General features: G+C 44.8%; 1 long non-coding RNA gene across 1 annotated transcript; it reads left to right on the forward strand.

Moving 5' to 3' along the window:
* Positions 1-7,277: 7,277 nt before the first annotated feature.
* LOC137668305 (uncharacterized) lies at positions 7,278-12,999 on the forward strand. The gene is made up of 3 exons (XR_011048915.1): positions 7,278-7,511; positions 12,037-12,144; positions 12,958-12,999. It is a non-coding gene; the product is annotated as an uncharacterized lncRNA (long non-coding RNA).
* Positions 13,000-15,296: the final 2,297 nt, after the last annotated feature.

Genomic DNA, 15,296 nt, shown 5'->3' on the forward strand with positions numbered 1-15,296 from the left:
ACACTACAGCTGCCAAATCAGACCTCTGAAGTGTTTCCCCACTTGAAAAGTGGAACGACAGCATTAGCAAAACCAGTGGCTTGTCAGTAGCAAGCCTCAAGATCCAGGCTCAACCGATGCACGGCAAGACAGCTGGCTGGTGCATGGTTCAGGTTTCCTTAGCTCCTATCTTTTGTTTGTTAAAGCTCAGGTATAAAAGCTACTACTATAAATATGAAAAGTTTTTTTTTTTTAAATATTCCACACCAGCACATGCCAGACATTCAGAGCCGACCCAGAAGTGCTGTGTCAGTAGCAGCTCTGTATTTAGTGATGACTGCAGGAACTGGATTGGAATTGCTCAGCTCTCCTCTTCTACCCAATCTACATTAGTACCACCCGTCCCTCAGCTAGGAGAAACTCTTAAGGTGTGGATCACTGTGTCTCGGTGCCCATGTCTCTGTGGGAATGAGGATTACACACTGGCTGTCTTTGAGTGCTGTGCATGCCTTTGAACAGTGTTTAATTAGTCCACTGTCAGGGAAAACAAAGAGATTAGACAGTTCATGAATCTGCTTTCCTACACCAGTTACTCTTTTTCTGTGTGATCACACACAATTTCTACCATGTCTCCTGATCCAGAACCACAGCCAAACCCCAAGCTCTAAAAACACAGACCATTTTTGCTTTAGAGACTGGTCAGGGGAAGAAATAGCTCATATGGCAAGTGCCAGACCTAGGTCCGCTTTCCTTCCTTTCTAAATCAGAATGAGTTTGGATTTCAGACAAATGCTTCAAGTATAAGAGAAGCAGAAACTCAAATCTAATAGCAACTGCCTTAGTCAGCTGGGGTTTGTGACCTGGAGATGCTCTGACATTCAGGTTAGCACTGCCACCTTCATGTTTCTGGCCTTTAAGAGAGATTACAATTTAAGCTGCTGTGTTCCTGTGCCAAGAAACTCAGCACGTTTCCACAAGAAGTCTGAGCTGTGAAACGACATTTTTGCTTTGTGGGTCAGTAGTCTGAACTGCCCTTCAGTTCTGCTTTATTCCCGCTGTGTGCAGAAAGCCAGAAAAGCCAGAGCTTCTCATTTTATAGCACAGCATCAAAAGAGCCCATGGTGGCTGAGAAGGTTTGCTCTGGCAGGCTGCAGCCGCAGCCCCTGCAGTGGGCTAGGACACCCTGTGCCTGCAAAGGCCTGCGGAGCTGAGCATCAGCAGAGCCAAGTGAAACTAAAAAACACCCCTGGAGAAGGATGTGAAGGGCAGGGTGGGAGCAAGGGAGCAAGGTTGCTGGCAAGGGCCTTCTGCACCCTGTCCCCATGGCCAGGGACAAGGCCACACAATGGCAGCCTTTCCGCACAGACTGAAGGACCTTCAGGGAGTTCATCAGTGCTGACAGGCTGGCGCCTTTTGCCCTAACTTCTGATTCCACAAGATTGTGGATGTTGAAATGTTGATCACTTGTAGAGGGAAAAAAGGAATACCTTCTGTGGAGTTACAGAAACGTGGAGCATTTGGCCTTTGCCAAACTGGGAGCTGTGTTTGCAAGACCAGCCACAGCCATCTTCTGAGTGGCACAAAATGTTGAGGGTCACGTCCTGTGTGCCTGTGACACACCTAAGCAATGTGCTGGTGGCTCAATAGCTGCTCCACACAGTTCCAGACCTGCTGTAGCAAAATCTGATGCTCATTTATTTCAAGGTCTGTATGCCCTCAGCTTGCCAGAAGAGGCACAGGACAGCTGCTTAATGTCTTAACACCTGGCCAAAAAAATGAAAAATTGTGAGACTCAAGAGTAGATGCTATCAGCAATATTATCCCTGGTAATAAGGAGAAACAAAGAACAACGTTTCTCTGGAGTCTGTCAATAGGGTCTGCAACACACACTAATTTCGTCTTGTGCATCTTCAGCCTCTGTCACTGCTGTCTCAGTAGTGATTAGAAACCAGAGATTTTTAATGTAAATAACAAAGTTTTACTATTTAAGAATATAGCTATAGCACCCTGATCCACTTCCTACAGCATGTCATATTAGAAAGCTTCTAATGAATTTGAAGAGAATATAATTCTAACTAGAAGTAAAAGTTTAAGGAAACAATAAGAAAAAACAGGCATAGAGGTGAGCATAGTGTTCTGCTTGGTTCTGGATGGGGTTTGGGAGAAATGCTAAATGATCTATCTGTACAGAATAAGAAAGTCCTGTTTCTAGATAAAAGTTAAATAAAATTAGGCCTAGTTCTTAAATTTAACAGGCTTTAGCAAAAATTTTACTGCGTTAGTTTGAAATATTAATATAATGAACTAGGTATTATGGAAAATAATTCCACAGAAGGGGACAGAATGAGAAAAAAAATCTCCAAAAGGTCTCAGTAAGGTACAACGTGATCCACTCTCTCATACGATTCTTCAAAAACTTTCATGGCTAAACCTCAGACTTCCTCTCTGCTCATCCAAAGGCAAGTGGCTGCTCACTGATGGTCTTCCAGCATAAGAGGGTGTTATGAGTTCAGTCGTAGTCTTGGGGCTTAGGGGAGTGGGTTGTACTTATTACTTGTTGCTTTTCTCTCCTCTCTCTCTAAGGTGTTCAGAGTTTAAAAACAGAAAGGTATCTGTACACTAGCTGTAGCCCGCAAAAGGCAGCTGACGGTGGAAGAGTACTTCTCCCTTGGTTACTCGTACTTCACAGTCTCACAATTGTTTAAGTAGACTTTACTTAAAGAAAAAAAAAGTAGCAACTAAGTAAATGCTCAGAAGGGACTAATTTAACCAACACTTTGGGTAAAAGTCAGAGTAGGGCAAGACGTGTCATGGGAGTGTTTTAATCCCTCAGAAATGTGATGACTAAACGAACAATTACTACTCTGAGTATGTACCATCACTGGGCCCCTCCTGCACTTAGGAGTATTTCTACATTTCTCATGCAACCTGCCTGTGTGACAAATCTGCACACACACACTGTACCCAATTAGTGTCAAGCGTAAGAGCTGCTCAGTATATGTCTTGTGTCTCAAAACCCCTCCTGGAAGCAATTTTCCCAGCATACAAAGAGTAAATCACCATTCTCCTAACTCTGTCAGAGCACAGTTCGCAAATAAGGGCGAAATAAACACATGTAATACGTGATAAAGCATTCTAAGTAATCCGATAATATTCTCCCAGCAGAAGTAGATGCAGAGTATTATCTGCTTTAAGTGTTAAACATCACATGTAATTAAATACGTCAGGGTGGGTGAGACAAGGCACTTGAATAGGCACTTGTGAAAAACTACTGAAACAGCCTGTTTAAAAAAATCCAAACAACCCCCTCCCCCAAAAAGGAACAACTAGAAAAGAAAAAAACTAATACACGTCTACTACAGGAAGTATAAATTACTTTCTGTGTGTCTCAGTCTCTCCAGAAGCAGCAGTACCTGAAGAGGAGAGCAGAGGGAGGGTACACAACCTGCTCTGCACACTCCCTCCTCAGGCACCAGCTGCAGCAGGGTGAAACTGTTAGCTTGATGTGACAAATGACTTAACATGACCACACCTTGTATAATCGATAGACACACTGTGCTATTGGAATGCCCCTAGCAGTCTTCTATGAGACCAGCTATCGCTCTTCACACATTTTCAATTGACCAAACATCATGCTTAGAGAGAGGCAATGCTTGCTGAGAAATAGGAACTCTTATACCAGGACCTAACACAAATCCTACTGAATTGAAGCCAAACCCAGAACTGTACTTTAGTCCAGCAACTAAAAGATTGGGTTACCTCTGGGCAGGCCTAGAAGGAGCCCAGGGGGCCATGGGAGCTGGGCTGCTTCCTTAGGTGAGAATACTAGGGGCCAAAGGCGAGAGACTGGCCTAAGAAAGGCTTAATTAATTAGTTAATTGTCTACCCAGGGGCAGCTGTAGTAGGAAACACCAAAGTATTTCAGTGTAGCTGGTGTATGTTAGGTGTTGAGCTCTGGGCTGGGCTTCCTTTTTTCTGCTCTCTTGCACAGGATAGGTCTCCCCTCTCTTCTCCACTGTCTTGTTGACTTCAGCCAAAGGCTGGCTGGGTCAGAAACCATCATCTGCTAGTGAAGGAGCAGCTCCCCTTAACAGAAAAGGGCTCTGGAGTGCCTTCAGTTTAATGTTGTGCTGAAGAAGTTACATGCATCAGAGGTGGACGAGAAGGGCTCGGAGGAGAGTGCTGATGGGCCTACTGCAGGTGTAGGACAAGCAGAGAGGGATGTTTTGTTTCAGGTTATTCTAAGAGAGGCAGTGAGGATTACGAGGAAACCATTTGTATCTCTTCCTACTGCCAGAAAACTGAGCGTTAAACCCATAATCAAAGTAAATTAGTACTCTGGCTGAGAGTGGGTAACTCTTGGCCTACACAGCACAAGAGAGCCAGACCACATGGGTGCTGCACAGCTAGGCAGTGAGGACATGAAAGCAGTCACTAGCATGCAGGAAATTGTCTGTGGACAACTCAAGGATCTGAAAGGCCTTTCTTTTTCAGGACTGTCCATCCTGATCTCTGATATTTGCTGTTATCAGAACTCAAGAGGCCATTAATAGAGTTACTAACAGCAAACCAGATTGATGTGAAAGGGCAAAGAGAAACCCCTCCCTCAGGCTATTCAGCTTGGCTGGATCCAGCTTGGGCTGCTCCCTGTTGCTTTCTGAGAGCAGGTAGTCAAGGCACTGGGAATGACACTTAACCATATAACAACCGGAGGATTATTATATTATTATATGCCTTGCTGGAAAAGCATACCTAATTTGATAAAAATCTAACTTCCAGCTATGAAATCCAGAGAACTTTTGTACCTGTTCAGGTGGAAATCTATTGCAGTGTGCATGACGAGCCCTGAGAGACCCCTGGTCATAGTGAAAGCAAATGCTAGGCTGGGGAGGTTCACTTAGGAAATACAAATATTTTATTTGCTAAAACTGACTTAGGTATTGGGATTCCTGTCTGATATAAGGCACATAAGCTTAGAATCTAGCATGCCCTGGGGCTGAGGGCTGGCCCAAGCAGGGTGGACTACCTGGGAATGAATGGCCAGCACTGCTCCTCACAACCCAGCTGGCTCATGGCAATCAGTACAGGCTGCTCCACCTCAGTCACACCCCAAGCACCTGCAAACACAGCAGGAGATCATGCTGTTTTCAAGCTTATCACCTGGTCTGGGTGGTGTAAAGTCCTTTTCTCCAGAGGGATAGCTGTGCCTCTTACCTACACAGGAGATATCAGCAACTTCATGTGCAGAGCAAACAGCAGAGGAAGATTTTGAACATAGAATCATAGAATCGTTTTGGTTGGAAAGGACCTTTAAGACCATAAAGTCCAACCATTAACCTAGCACTGCCAAGTCCACCACTAAACCATGTCCCTAAGCACCACATCTACACATCTTTTAAATACCTCCAGGGATGGTGACTCCACCACTTCCCCGGGCAGCCTGTTCCAATGTTTGATAACCCTTTCCGTGAAGAAATTTTTCCTGATATCCAACCTAAACCTCCCCTGGCACAACTTGAGGCTGTTTCCTCCCATCCTATCATTTGTTACTTGGGAGAACAGACCAACACATACCTCACTACAACCTCCTTTCAGGTAGTTGTAGAGAGCGATAAGGTCTCCCCTCAGCCTTCTCTTCTCCAAACTAAACAACCCCAGTTCCCTCAGCCGCTCCTCATCAGACTTGTGCTCTAGACCCTTCACCAGCTTCGTTGCCCTTCATGGCTGAGTCTGTCATGCCTTGGGGAGCACATCTGTAACACAGGGGTGGCTCTGGCTTTGTGTTTTCAGCACCCTCTCTCGTTGCTGGAGACAGGAGTGATGGATGGTTTCCCTTCCCTGGCAGCGGCCTGGCTGTTCCATCACAGGACGCTGCAGCCCCGGGGCACAGGGACATGGGCAGCGGGCCTGCCTCAGGGATGATGGCAGGAGCCCTTCCTGGGCCCCCCCAGCCCTGAAGGCTGGACCTGACCCCCGTGCTGGCAATGTCCTGCTCTTGATGAGAGTATGGTATGAAAACCACCTGTCTCCTTGCTCCCTGCGCAGGGTTTCCCTCCTGTGCCTCCTTCCCTGAGCCTGGGGATGCTCTGGGCAGAAGGGCAGCATGCCTGGGCCTCCAAACCACCATCATGGCCTCCCCGCTCTGCTTGATGGGAGCCCAGGGCCCTTCCCCTCAGAGAGGGATCCCCTTGCCCCGGGCCTCCCCCTCGTGTACCAGACAGGCCAAACAAGCGGGCTGGGGTGGGGAGGGTCCTGGGCAGTCAGGGCTGCTGAGGGCCATTGGTGCCTGAGACCGTCCAGCTCCGCTCCCCCACGCCACCTTCCCCAGAGCCCGGGGACACGGAAAACGCACAGCTCCTCCGCCATGCCTGGAGCGTGACCGCCGGTGGCCAGGGGATGATGCGGAGCTGCCGCCACTCTCGCTGTGAGTCAGGGCAGGCCACGTGAGGCCCCAGCGCCGGCCCCGACGCCTGCCCGCCCGCCATCACCTGCCGGGGCCGGTGCTGTGCACACCCTGCCCCGGGATCCCAACCCACCACACAGCCCTGCAGGTAAGAGCAAGGGAGGGCTGGGAGCTTCTTGTGACTGAGACTGAGGGTGTTTCGGGGTTGTGTCCTGGCTCTTGGTACATGGCTGGGTTGTTGATTACTCCCCGAGGCATCACGACGCTGTACGAGGGGTCATGGTGCTGCGGGGGCGAGGCACAGGACTTGCCTGTAACCTTTATGTCTTCCTGACTGGACTTCCACATCTTTTAATTTTTTCTTTTTTTCTATAAAATCCTCATAGCAACCCCCCCATTTTATGTGTAGAGGAAGATTTGTTTGCCTTAACTCAGACTACAAACATGAGCTCTTCTGGCTTCTGACGAGCTCATTTTCTTCCTTTCAGAGCTTTCCAACGACTGCACAGAGGAGCACACAGCTTGTAAGAAGAAATACAAACCAGGTAATTTCAAATGGTGTATGTAAATGCGTACGGGAGAGCTGCCATTATTTTACCATCATGGCTGGAAAACAGGCAGCAAACTGCCCCAGGTTTGCCGGTGTAGAGCTGGCAGCAGTACAGCCACCGTGTCCGGGCTTGCTGCGAGAGCCAGGAGCTGGGAGAGGAAGGAAGCCCTGGTGCTGCGGCAAGGGGCGGACAGGCTGCACCCACTCCCTGCTCACCCCCCTGGGGACGGTCACACCAAGACTGGGGAGCTGCCCTCTCCACGGTGACAGGCACTCGCTGGGTTTCTCCACCTGCCTGTGTTCAAGGACACTGTAAAGAGTGAAAAGTCTTTGAGTTTTGCTACTTCTCTGTAGCATTTCAACTATACTTGACAACAGGAAGGCAAGCAGATGAATAGCAGAATTATCTCACTGGTGGCATTGCCTGAGGAGACTTGAGTACGAACAATTTCAAACTGAGCCAGCGTGGACCAGTTTTTGTTGTCTCACTGGAAGAAACTACCAGCTTTCACCACGGCCACAGCCCTCCGGGACATCTTCCTGTGGAACCAACCGCTAGGACCAACCTGAGACTTGCAGGTGTGCTTTATGATGTTGGTTTGGTTAGGTTTGGTTTGAGAGAAGGGCAGGGAGGGACTTAATGTTTACATTTAAAATAAAATTTAGCAAGATTTGGTGTCAGCATATAACTTAAAATGAAAGGTAAAAGTAGTTTCAAAGGAAAAAGGTTTAGGATTGTCTGGTTTTTGTCTTGAAGTCAAAACAAACTTATTTTACTTTATGTACATTTTTTGCTATCCCACTGAACAAGATCACTCAAATATATTTCAGCTGCTAAGCAAAAAGTTTTTGTGTACGGCAGTTATTAGCCTCACTTTCTAAACAACTAGGAGAAGTGACTCTGCACACAAATTCTATTCTAACGTGTTAAAAAGACCTCACTGCAATTAAGTTCTGATTTACTGTGGGGAAAGCAAGATGAGGTCTGTTTTTCATGTCTTTCCCCAATGAGCTCATGGCCAGGCTGAGAAGCTAGTATGTCATCATCCTTCCCTCATTATGAGGTATAATCAACTAAATAACTTCTAAAAGATACAATAATTAAACGCCTATACTTATCCTTTGTTTAGATCTGATTTTCTTTCCAGAAGAGTCACAGGGGAATTAATTGTCCATAGTCTAACAGAAATTAGATACCCAGCTTCCTTAGTTACGTAAAGCTTGGTGCCTGACTGGGCTTACCTGTGCTGGCAGCACAGAAAGGGAGACAGAAGCGGATGCTGGCTGCTCCTGGATTCTCTTGTGGCATCTAGGTCCTATCAGAGCGGGATGCATAAGTGCATTAGGCAAATGTGTCTTTGTTGCTGGAGCAGTCTGATCATTTGGGCCGGCTAATGAACAGTTTTAAGGTAAATCAGTCTGATAGCAAATGAGGTTGACAGCATGTTCTCTGCCTTCAGTATTGTACCTGCCCTCCCTTTTGTGCATGGTGGGGCAGAGCTGCTAATGCCTACTGGCTCGCTTTGTCTTTGGGATGACACAAAGCTGGCATAAGGCAGCTGCTGCAACAGGTTCATGTCACAGGAAGAGCAATGATGTGCCTCAAATGTGCCAGTGAAAGTGGCCTTCACTAGGTATTAGGAGCCCCAAAGACTAACCTCCTGAATTTCACTCAACAGTAAAATCTGTGAATATTTATAAATATTTTTATGAAATGGAATTCATCAATCAGAAAATAAATGTTTATATTTATTTTGTTCCTTTAGGCCTGGTATTTCAACTGTGCAGTCCACCAAGAGGTCTAAAGGATTTAACTTAGAAAAGCAAACACTGTTGCAAGGTTTAAACTGAGTAAATAGGAAGGCAAGAAAGATGTTGAAAAAGGCTGAAAACCATAGCTGGAGATACATAACTGCACAGAAATTACATTCTTTATTGTGTGGCTGAGAACAAGTTTATCCAGGGTGTGGTATGCTGGGTTCCTGTATTTCAACATCAGCTGTTGCTTTCCCGGACAGAGAGGACAGGGCAGAGAGGACAGATGCATTTCCTGCATTCCCTATCGGGTGCTCACAGTCTCACATTGCCAGTGGCTGTCACACAGTGCTGCTGCCTCAGCTGCAGCAGCAAAGGCTGTAAGTCAGGCAAGGTTTGCGGAAGAGGTAAAAACTTTTATTAGACTAATTGATAGAGTTCAAAGTTTGTTTCTCGAAAAACTTGCCAGTTTCTAGGTATATCAGGTGGTTAAATAAAACGAATTATTTGCTATCATAGATGTCTTGCATAGACTCATCATCAGGAATAATTTCAAAGTGTTTTTAAAAGATTAAATTATTTTTTTCTCACAAAACACCTAGGAGGTACGTAAGCAGTTTTCTGGGGTCAGCCTCTAAAAGTGATTAAAGAGGTTACATTATTTTCGCAAAGCCAAACAGCAAACCAGTGGCTAAAAAGTGTTTCAAACTAAGGACCTTATCACTTGAAGAACACTTGCAGGCTAGGAAAGGAGAAAGTCCCTAGAATCACCTACATACTGAAAATGTGAGACCTCGACCTGGTTCCAAAGGAAGGATGGGTTTTGCAACTACTCTGGAGTCTGTTTGTGTCTAATTTCCTCTATCTGAGAACTGACACGCTAAAAAGTTGTTCTTTTTCCAGAATGAAGATGGTTTTCCTTGTGTGTTACACTATCTTTCTGAAGATATTAACTGGACCTGTTTTGGATTTTGTATTAGAATATTTTTCTGACTGACAGAGAACTGAAACTGCCTATAGGAAAAGAAACAGTTTTTCCATCTGGAAATTTTAAATACTTAGTTTTCAAACTGCTTGATTGAAAGTGTTTTGTTGAACGGATCCAAAAGCTATATTGTAAGAAAAAGTGTGGGTGTATAAGCAGTTTTCCTATTGCACCCTGCATAGTGGAAACTGTACTTCAGGCTCCCCAAAAATCTTCTTTTGTATCTCTCAATACAATAGTGGTTTAGTGGAAATGCTACATGAGGGGAGATGCAGTCAGTGCAGGACGCCTGGACCGCAGTAGGTAGAGGCAATGGTTCAGAACCATAACCACCACAAAAATGAATCATCAGAATAAAACAGCCCCAAAACAAAATTTCTGGGGCAAGCTTAGCAAAACAAAAGGAAACACTGGATATTGGCGATGTCAGAATGTTTTGTTTCCATGGCAAATACCAGTAAGAAATCTGGGATCAACACTTAAAAATTTTAATTCTTAAACGTAAAGTTACTGGAAATTTCCTTTGCATGACAACTGGAGAAAAACAGACATCCAAGTGTCAAAGTCTTCTTGTGAGGCACGGATTCCAAATCTTGCGGGGCGCTCCTATGAACTATTTCTACTATTCTCATTTTAACTATAAAGATGTCAAAGGTACGCAATAATCGTTCTGTTTTGAGAATGGAACAGGGCCTATTAAGTTACTCACGTCTGTGGTAAATAGTTAATTATACACCTTGGTAGCTGTAAAAAACTGACAATGTAAATGATCAAGTCGGACTTCTTTTCGTTTTACTCATGATGATCAGACTTTTGTTCTTTCTTAACAACCAAAGGCCAGCCCAGCAAGACTCACTCAGAGGAGTTGAGAATGGGTCCCAGGAAGGTAAATGAATCATGACGTGAAACTTCCATTGCAACAGAGAAGTGATTTCAAAACTAGTGTCTAGAGATAGACACCACGTTTGCAGAAATTGGTGAGGGCGTGGTGACAGACATCAGTCTCTGCAGCATGTTACCATACGGGAAAGACAGTAGTGCTGTATTGTATAAAGCAACTCAGTCTGACAGAAATCTGGGAAAAAGAACTGGTGTGTTTAGGAAAAGAGGATGTCTGGGGATGATGATGCCAAAGAAGTTTCTCTGACTTAAAGAGGTGCCCCGTTTTTTTCTGTCTGGCTGGATTCATGACACCCAGGACACTTTTTTGCACAGACTGTTATCCAGCCAGCCTAGACCTCTCTGAGCACTCAGGGTGGTAAGAATCTGAGCTGTGCCGCTGAAAATATTTTTGCAAATGTCCCTTGCAGCACATGTAGTAGTAACTAAAAGGAGTGGATAGAGGATGCCACTCAGGGTGCTGAACCTGGCAACAAGATACAAATAGACTCCCTGCACTTCTCATTCGCCCAGCTGCGCAATAAGAAACTCAGTACAGTTCCACAGGTTCTGTAGAGTCATTAATTGCCTTTAACAGATCACAGAGCTGCACTCATTTAAGATGACCCTGAATTTAACTGGACACCCTTAAAGAGATCCTGTTCCTGTTTCTGCCTTGATCAAAAATTGTCATGAAGGGGAGAGGCCTCCCAGCCCGGAGAGCACCCCAGCTTTGGTCATCTGTCAGAGTAGGAAGGTTTGTCACAGCGGGGACCCGCTTCCTGCTCTTGTACAGTGAGCTGCACGGAGCAGCCAGGGGGGAATCATGTCTAGCTGCGTAAGTCTAAGTATTACAACTAATAACGAAGAGATGCACAGACCCACAGGCCCTCAGCACAGAGCTCAATTTGAAGTTGTTAATAATCACCTGCAGCCCCGGCCACACAAGCCAGGAGCACTTCACTGCCTGGCCCAGAAGTCAGCATCCCGCAGGTTTCTCCTCCCCGGCGATTTGGCCGAGCTGGCTTTGAGGGCTCTGCTCTCTGCTTTTGTGCCACAAGAGGGTGCCGGCACTGCGGCATAAACACAGGGGACCCAGCAGAAACCACGGGGGTGAAGGGAGAAGTAGCCCAGGGAAGGCGGAACAACTGTTCTCCAGCTAAAGCATCTTTCAGCTGCAGCTGCTATTGCTTCAGGGAGTGGGAATTTTCACAGGGGTAACATTATGGGTAAATTAAAGGCCAGAATATGAACTTTAGGCATCTACCACAACCATTTAAGAAAGTCTAAACAGTAGTGTATGTGATGCTTTCATTTGCAATGCTTTGTACTACTCCTTGTGTGCAAAAAACAGAGCTGAAATAAGACTAAGGGTCTGATTTCCTGTCAGACAACCTTTAATAAAGCGTTGTGAAATCTGTCATTGTAAAAGAGAGAAAATGTAAATAGTTTTTTCTAATATTTTTTTCTCTGTATACAAAACAGATGAAAAATTGAAACACCTGAAGAGACTGGAAAGGAATCTCATGAATTCACAAGGGGAAAAAAAGGCTGAAAACTCATCCAATGAGTCCATGGATGAAGATACACAAGGTAAAGAGGATTTATTTTCTTTTTCCCTGACACATAATTTAGTCTGATTACGTGTTCACAAGAGATTCACTCAGGAGACTTGCAGCAATTCAGTGGCAATTCTGCAGAACTCCAAAAAAAAGTAAGGAATTGTGCAAAATAGAGAACATGTAGAAAATAATCAGTACCTCTAAATTCATTATCAGCAAAATAGTGGCTGCCTCCTGCTCTTGTGGAAGTTGATCTTCAGTGCTTTTATGGTCTAGCTGAAGCCTGTGTTATAGCAGAAGGCAAAGAATAGTCAATGTACAGTAGTAGCTGGCAATGCTATAGTAGTTCTCTAGCATTTCTTTTCTTATTAGCAAACATCAACAGTGTATCAAAAGTTACTTTGGCTGCCACTAGACCATTTCATTCATGGAAAGTGAGAGAGACTAAGTGACAGGCAACATGCAAGTGATAAAGCCGATATTGGCTTATTCTGTCACAGAAAGCCACTAGCTGATTAAGATCAAACGAGTTGTATCCAGAAATAAAATTTTCAAGCTAATTAGCAATGCTGATGATGTACATGTTTAAAGTAAGAACTTTCTCACTACACCCCTTTATAAAAATTATTCCATCTTCAGATTTTGCCATTTTTCTCCTATTCAGCCAGCTTTGAAGAGAGCTGTGAGGCAAAAGCAGCTAATAATGATCCTTGCATTTCAAAGCTTTAATTTTTACCTACATATCCCACGGCCATTATTACATTATGAGCACTATAGTGCTGTTGTTTCTGATACTGCTGGCACATTTTTCTTTAATCTGATGAAAAACACTTTCTCTATCCAGACAGTGATGGGGAAGATTTAGGAAGACAGAAGACTGATGGCCAATTACTTGGAGGTAGGACAAAGTGCAAACAGTATTGGTTTTTACTACAGACAACCAATATAATACAAAAAGGATAATTTCTGGCACGCTCTGGTTTGACTTCTGAACAAAAGTATATTAACATGTAGAGACATAGGAAAAGAACCAGTCAGAATCTGGCTGTGGGAAAGGCATTTCCTACAAAATGAAGCTCAAGTAATCCTAACAGTCAGCCATGCCCTGTGGTTAGAGTTGAACCAGAAGAACAGCAAAACCTACTGTTGTGGGAGAAGTCCTGCTGCCTGGGTCTGCGCAATTGCCATTGAAATGCAGCAAAAGTGTTTTGAAAATATCTATCACAGTCACTACTTACAGGGTCTGCAGTCAGCCCTCAGCGCTGACTGGAGATCATCAGTGAGGACCACACCTTGGATCTCATTCCTGAGGCTTTTCCTTTCCTTCTAAAGGAAAAATGGAAAATAGGTACAACGCAGCTGAAGAAAATGTGCTGTGTCAACACACAGAAATAGCTATCGGGTTATGGTATAGAACCGTGGATGTAAAAAAGTTAAGGCTTTAATCATTTAATTAATGTCTTAAATTGATCTTGGCCCAGATGTAAGAGCAGCTTATTTAAATTGACATTAGGAAATCGAATTTGTCTCACAGGAGTCCGATTCTACCTGACTCCACCTATTGTGAGAGATGGAATGTGGAGGGTTAATAATCTATTCATGTTTCCCACTTTCAAACTGCATAACCCACAACAGAGCTGCCCTCGCTAATTAGAGGTGGTATCTACCTTGTCATGTTTACACAACCACACTAATTTCAATAGAGTTGCACGGGCTAGGACTAGCAGCAAGATATGCATACTCATTATAGATATTAATCTACATCATCTTTGCAAATTATTTTAGGCATACCAGCAGAGGTTGTTCCTTACAGAGATCCAGGTAAGCGTTCCCAGATAACCTCATCCTGCTGGATGGAAAACTGCAGTTTCTTCTTTCTGACATGCTTATTGTCCTGGTTTCATTGGGATTTTGTTTCAGTTTGTGGCCAGCCATGGTGATCAAGGCCCTTAGCAGTTAAATCCAGGGCAGCTGACCCAGGCTGGCCCACAGGTGTATTCTGTATCATTGACATCAAGTTCACTACAAAAGGGAAAGATTGCTGGGAAGGAGTGGGGCTCTTTTTGCTCTCTTCTCCCTTATTCCTAACGATTGCTGCTCCTGGAGCAACTTGCCACTGCTCTGTAGATAAGTATAATTTTGTGTGTTTTGTGTTGTTATTTATATTGGCTACTTTATTTTATTATATCTGTTTAACTTCAAACCCACAAGTCTCCCTCCTTTTCCCAATTCCCTTCCTCGGTTGGGGAAGGGACATTGGGTGAGAGGAAAACTGTTTATTGTTTAGCCCTGGGTGCGGGCTAAAAGAAGACAGTTATATATTTAAAAAATAACTCCATGGCTGTAAGTTCATTGGTTTCCAGTTAGCCTGGTGTTGGACCTGGGCATCGTGCAGACGTTTTGTTGCAAGCTTGTCATAGTGGCTGGCTAATAGCAGGTGTACACCTGCACAAGGTGTTCTAGCAGATTAACCTATTTTTTTTTGTAGGCTGCCAGGATCTCACAAGATCAGCTCACAGCAGTAGCCATCTGTTTTAGGGGAAAACCCAGCAATTCTATTGGGCAACTATTCAGTCTTTCCTAAGAAAGCTAGGCAGTTTTCAGCATTCCCTGCAGCCCTCTATCTCCTGCTGAATAGGGATGCAAGACTGGGCGGGAGCTGGAATCTATTTTTTGCAAAACCGTGATACTCAGCCCTCAATGCCTTCCCTCACTTAGCTCATTCCCCAACAGAAGATGACAGGTGAAAGCCAAATGACAAGCCACAGAGAAACAGTACCAGCTGAGAGGCTTGAACAGCCAGCCAGACTAAAGGCAAATTTCCTTTTATCAGGAACTGCTGAGCAGCAGCAGAACAGATGTAAAAAGCCCATAGCAGGAAATTTTCAATGGCTTGATTGCATTACTGACCTCATCCCTCCCACTCCCAGGCCAACACTACATTCATTAGTTATGAGGCAGACAGCCCAGCAGACTGTCCTTCTTGAGAGGACACCTGCTCAACCACTTTTCTTCTGTGCAGTGGGGAATAGTTGCTGTGACTTTTTGGCATCTGGCCTCTCCACCTCTCACCCTGGACTTTGTTGCTTCAGTTCTAGATTACTTCAATACACCAGACTGAGACACAGAAAATATGTAGCTAATGCAGGACACCATGCCTACTGCACTGGACAGGTTCAGGTG

This window comes from Nyctibius grandis, chromosome 10 (genome assembly GCF_013368605.1).
Source record: "Nyctibius grandis isolate bNycGra1 chromosome 10, bNycGra1.pri, whole genome shotgun sequence".
Lineage (NCBI taxonomy): Eukaryota > Metazoa > Chordata > Aves > Nyctibiiformes > Nyctibiidae > Nyctibius > Nyctibius grandis.